Genomic DNA, 6,860 nt, shown 5'->3' on the forward strand with positions numbered 1-6,860 from the left:
GCTGCCCAAGTACAAATACTATTATAACATTGATCGCTAAACCAATTTTCCATTTCTGGCTAAAATACTTCACCAGAAGCATGTCCGTGTTTGCTGCTAGAATTGCACCAAAATCGTGTTGATTGCCAAAAATTTTCTTTGAAGGAAAAAGAGTATTTCGCTCCAAGGTCGATTTCATGTTCGCCTAAATCGTTGTCTTTAGACTTGCAGTGAGCCAAGAGAATTGAATCCTTCATATGATTCCAAATTGCAACTTCCCACGGGGAGAATGGGCGTTTTATCTTTGAGTCGGATTCTGCCAAACATGAGCTAATAATCATGTTTGATTTAAAAGCAAGCAATACGACGAGAAAGAATATGTTTATGTTTTGAGGCTTCATTGTTTTGGTGGCAGTTTAAGTTGGGTAATATAATCTAGAATGTGGCCACCCTTTTACTTTTTTTGTTGGAAAGATTGAAACGATCCTAGATTTCTAGTAACCTAAATTATCTTCTGTCTATCATACTTTATGCTCTGAACTAAACATTTAAAACTTTATCTTAAAATATAAATTTAAAATACTCCAGTAGATTTAGGCGTTTGAAAGCATCTTTAAAGCCACACAAGGAAATAATAAATAACAAAATAGTTACAACATCAAAAGGAAAACACTCTATACTAACCTATGTCTATGAAAATAAAATATTACTATCTTATGCACGTGTCAGTCGTACACGGGTGCCTTATCTTTACCTGAAAATAGGAGGAGCACACGGCTTGAGTATTTTAAGAAATACTCAATACATTACCCCACTATTGGGGTCTGGTAATGCAAACACATGCAACTCATGTTTTAGGGACCTTTAAAACTATCATAGAGGTGACGTATAGTCCACACAAAATTAGATGCGTAGTATTTTCCTACACATGACCAACACGTACGAGCGCGGATCCCCAGGCGGTTCGCACCCCTTTGGACCAACACGTACGAGCGTTGAGCTAGTTGTACGTAGCGACATCTGAAGGTCAGCATACCTTTGAGTGTCATGCAAGGCATGAGCATCCTCATCATCATAGTGTACACGTCTGCACTCAACATTATAAAATGTAAAGTAGCTCGATGTATATGTATACACAAAATGCATGAAGTCCCTATAGCTTTTCATCTTTATTACATCTATATGACACAACCCTGTATTCCGTTCACATATTACCCTAATGCATGCATTGGTCTTCTTACGTTCATCGTCATTAACATTAACTAGGGTTATGTATTAGAAAAATAATCGTCATAATGCATCATGAAATTTAAAACATGCACCACGTCTTAATATTGAATAATGTCATATTAAGTAATCTCATAATCTTATGTCTCACATCGTTATGTTGTCATGCATCATCATCATAAAACATCATGATGTAAAAACATTGTAGAGCATCATATAGCATCATCATATAACACAATCATGTCATCATATATCATCATTATCATATAATATATTCACTACATCATAAAATATGAAGCATACATGACAATTGCAAGGGCCACTGTGTACGTGTCGTCATGGGATTGCATAAAAAAGTTTATTTTTTTTAATTTATGGTGGTTACAAAGATTTTGATCTAGTTAATGTTGAGGACATAATTCAAATTATGTCATGGCTTCTAAAGTGCTCTGTCACTCAGCACTTCGATCACCCAAGCACCCCTACCATTTGAGAGCGTTTAAATGCATAGAGGAGACAGCGGGAGAGCAAGTTTTCTCCTCGGAGAGCGGCGGCAAGTGACAGTAAAGGGCTCGATTTAGCACTCAACAAAGTACAAGATGCACAGCGTGAGAAATGACCAATGATCTCCAAGCACAAAAATTGTAAGCCTCACCGTGTGTTACGTCGATTACGCTACATTTTCGGTGCACGTAAGGTGGGTGTTTTATGGAGAGATTTATGATGATTAAAAAAAATCATTATTGTAGGTGCATTCGAGGGATTCAAGCGTCGTCAAGAAGCCTCTGTATCCACCCGGCAAGAAGCCCACCTGCAACCCACGGACGCACGCAGCCCACTAAAAGCCCACAGACGCAAGAGTGACCCGAGCAACATAACCCGACCCACTCGAGAACCCGCCTACGCCTCTAGCCCCCTTGCACGTGCATGGGCGTGCCTCCTCTTGACCTGCTCGATTGCTCGACTGACCGATTTTGGCTCGGCTCCAAAACTCTAGCGATTGGAAAATGGCTTAAACGGCTTGGGTTTAAGAATTTTGTACCGATTCCCACATTTTTTACCCTCTTAAAGCTTATTTTGGCCTTATTAAAGACAACTAAGGTCAGTATAATATTTCATTATTCAATTTAAATTAATTTAAATTAGGAAGTAGAATTATCGGAGGGATTAGGTGAATATTTCTAATATGGTGGAGCGCCTCCACGTAGATTGATACAAACATCAAGGGAAGAAGTCAAGCCAATTTCATAAATAAGATAGAACTTCGGCTAAGGCCAACCAAGTAAGTAGCTCTACTTTCAATTTGGTTGGAAAAATTGCTTTATATATGATGACACGTTCCCAATGGTCCTACATGTGTCATATGTTGATATGTTGGTACGTTTAATGTTATGATATCTGTCTCTATATGATATGCTAAGATATGTCAAATAACATTATGGTATAAAAGAAATGTCAAATTATGTTACGACGAATTAAGTTATGTGATGAGATGCCATGATGTACTATGATATGATTATGTTAGGCCATGAAATAACGAAGAGGTCGGAACACTATTTCCAGAAGAGAGAAAGGGCAGACAGAAGGACGTGTGAATTGGGCATGGAAGACGACGAGATTTGGGTAAGATTTGACATGGACTCGGGCAACCAGTCATAACAGCCAGCCCACAACCAAACTTTCCATTTCATCTAGAGATCCATTTGCAATCCGCGGCCCAAATTAGCTATAGCCCACAAAGCCAGGAACTTAGGACCAAACAATCACAAACGCTACCCACACAGCTCTACCCATAATTATTGTAGGTGACCCGCGACGCCAAGAATCTGCTTTGAAGTCTGCGCTTCGACCCAAATCGCAACCTGCACGCATTGGCTCACTATCGACACATGTCTTGTCCCCAGCCACTGGCTCACTTGGCTCAGTTTCGCTAGGCTCTAATGGCTGGAAAAAAGTCATTCAAAGTTTTTGACCTTCTCGAAGCTAAATTTGACTTTATTTAAGGGAAATTAAGGTGAGTACAATGTTTAATTTCTCAACTGAAGTTAAATTAAGTTAGGAAACTAGAATTTTCTAAGGAAACTAGGTGAATGTTCTAATAGGGTGAAACATGTCTACGATACTTGAAACAAACTCTAAGGGATAAAATCAAGCGTATTCGAGTATTAGATAGAACGTCGACCAAGATCATCCAAGTAAGTGGTCTTACAATAGGCAAGGTTAGAAGTTTGTGTTAGGTAAGATGATACGTGCTCAGTGACTCTACACATGTCATATGTTTGATATGTGTGAGATGCTTATGATATGATATGTCTATACTATGATATGATTGATGATATGATATACATCTATGATATGATACATGTTATGATGTGACATGTTGAACTATATGATATGTTGAATGATATGACATATGGAATTATACGATATGTCGAAGGTTATCATGTGTTGCATGACATGATATAATACGATGTATTATATGAACGATAAGCAGTAAAATATTTTGACATGATACACATCCCCATACATGTTTTAAAGACTCTACTATAAAATTATATGAAACGAAGGAAAATGGGAGGGGTTGTCTTACATGATTTAACTAATGTGAAAAAGGTAGGATCTCATGCATAATGATATGTCACATGCATCGAGATATTTTTCCCTTAGGATTAGTATGAACGCGTAAAATTTGAAAAGGAAAATGATCGTGAGTTTAACAAGATGCTATGATGGTCCTACTCCTTTTGGTTGTCCGACAATAGCACTAGAGACGCTAACCCAACCAGTACGAGGCCGAGAAGGTGTGCAAACCCCCTCGTGGGTCCATATTTGCTCGTATGGGGCATGTGCAGAGTAGTAAATACGCATCCTATGGCCCAGTTAGGATAGTCGCCTTTGGGAATATGGATTTAAAATGATAGGTTCGATGACCCAGTTAAGATAGTCGCCTAAGAGAATACGATTTTAAAATAATAGGTCCAATTCATGTTGCATGTCTTTGTATTCCTTAACCCCAATAGTTAGGTCACTTGCTCAATATTTCTTAAAATACTTAAGTCACATCTACTTCTATATTTCTGATAAAGGCAAGACATCCATCGACATCCATGCACGTTTTACAGCAGCATGGCAATTTAAAGACCATGACCCTCCTTCCTCTCCCAACTATCTCTTCTCAACCAACTCATCAGTCAATATCCCAAATCAGAATACTGAATCATTGGTGGTTCTTACCATGAAAAAAAAATACAAACAACCAGATTTACAAGGAGAGCTGGAGATTTAATTTGGAGAGAGATCTTGTTGTTATTACGGTAAGTCATGTTTCAGATCTTTGATCTCTTTTTCATTATCCAGATCATATTTCCTTTTCGTTTGTCTAATTATTCAGAATTAGATTCCTGGTTCTCTTGACCCGTTATTTAGATTTTTGGTTATGATGTTAGGTCATAGAAAAATAACTAGAACATATTTTCTTTTCTCTAATTATTCCGAATTAGATCCCTGGTTCTCTTGCCCAGATATTTAGATTTTTGGTTATGATGTTAGGTGAATAATTAGATCCATGGTTCTCTTGCACAGATATTTAGATTTTTAGTTATGATGTTAGGTCATAGAAAATAAGTAGAACAGATGAGGCAAATATTTGTCAATAGAATAAAAGAAAATAGAGAACAGATATAAAAATAAATACAAAATAGAGAGTAAAAGAAACAGATATAAAAATAAATACAAAATAGAGAGTAAAAGAGAAGAATTGGAACAAAAGGTTCTGTTGCCCAGTTATTTAGATTTTTGGTTATGATGTTAGGTCATAGAAAAATAACTAGAACAGATTTTCTTTTCTCTAATTATTCAGAATTAGATCCCTGGTTCTCTTGTCGACATATTTAAATTTTTGGTTATGATGTTAGGTGAATAATTAGATCCCTGGTTTTGTTGCCCAGATATTTAGATTTTTTGTTATGATGTTAGGTCAGAGAAAAATATCTAGAACAGATGAGGCAAATATTTGTGAATAAAAGAAAATACAGAACATATATAAAAATAAATACAAAATAGAGAGTAAAAGAGAAGAATCGGAACAAAAATTTAACCGGTAAATAAGAAAGGAAAGAGGAAAGAAGAAAGGAAAGATTTGGAATGAAAATTTATGTGTGAATTTTAGATTTTAACAAAATTAAAGGAAGAAAAAAAAATACATACAAAAAAAGATTTGGAAAGAACAATTAATTAGAATACAAAAAAAAATATCAGATGACCGTAGAGAGACCAAAATACTGTTAACAAAATCAAAAGAAAAGACTATATATATATATAGGAGGCCAAATAGGTAAACAATATTAAAAGGAAAGAGAGAAAAGATACAGAGGAAAAATGCATACAGAGAAAAAAAATAGAGAAAAGTAAAAGAAAAAATACAGAGAAAAAAAAAATAGAAAAGGCAGGAAGAACTAAAAGAGAAAACAGAGAGAAGTCGAGAATAGAAAATCAAAAGAAAAAAATACAAGGAAGAGAAAAATAAAAGGGAAGAGTTGGGAGTAAGAATGGATCCGAATTGACCAACAAAGAACTAAAAGAGAAAACAGAGAGAAGTCGAGAATAGAAAATCAAAAGAAAAAAAATAGAAGAAGAGAAAAATAAAAGGGAAGAGTTGGGAGTAAGAATGGATCCGAATTGACCAACAATATGATTAAGTAAGAATCGATTAAAAATTGGTCAAGAATATGTCTGGAACAAAATTGAGAGAAAAAGCTGAGTAAAGATATATAATATGTGTATAGCTATTTAGAGGTATATTATAACGTTCCAAGACTTTATCTATGCAAAGTCTTTAATGCTCGCATGAAGTTTAGCACATGAACTAGTGTAAGAAAAATTGGTCAAGAATATGTCTGGAACAAAATTGAGAGAAAAAGCTGAGTAAAGATATATAATATGTGTATAGCTATTTAGAGGTATATTATAACGTTCCAAGACTTTATCTATGCAAAGTCTTTAATGCTCGCATGAAGTTTAGCACATGAACTAGTGTAAGAGTTAGAAAATTTAACATGAAATTGATGTCATGGATTCTCATAGGTTGGCTTGGATACAAAGACAAAAATCGAACTTTCATTAAAGATAAATTGGTGACAACCATATTAGCTAATCAGGTAAGTGGCCTTGCTATAGGATAGACTAAAATTTGTATGAGTTACGATGATGTATGAACTATATCGTACGATCCAGTATACGAGTTATGATGATGTATGACTTATGATGATGTGTGGGTTACGATACTTGATGATGTGCTCAGTATATATATATTTTGATGAATGTCGTACTTAATATGTTTGATGCACTTTGTGGCAATATGATGAGTATGATGATTGTGTGACGTTTACCTTAATATGATGATGTTTTCCATATTGAGCATGCTATATGATGATGAGTGCCATATTGCATCATGTCGTTAGATCGACATAGGACACAACCCTAAGAGCGTGAAAATGATATTAATATAAATATCCACGAGTATGTGTTACCTAGAGTAACAAAGAGATGAGACTAGAGGGTTGTGTCAGAAGAGACATTATGATGGATTTAGAGGGACCTCATGCATATTGTATGTTCATAAGCATAGGGCTACTTCCCCTAGAGATGATGAGTGC

Source organism: Cucurbita pepo, chromosome LG02 (assembly GCF_002806865.2).
Source record: "Cucurbita pepo subsp. pepo cultivar mu-cu-16 chromosome LG02, ASM280686v2, whole genome shotgun sequence".
Taxonomy (NCBI): Eukaryota; Viridiplantae; Streptophyta; class Magnoliopsida; order Cucurbitales; family Cucurbitaceae; genus Cucurbita; species Cucurbita pepo.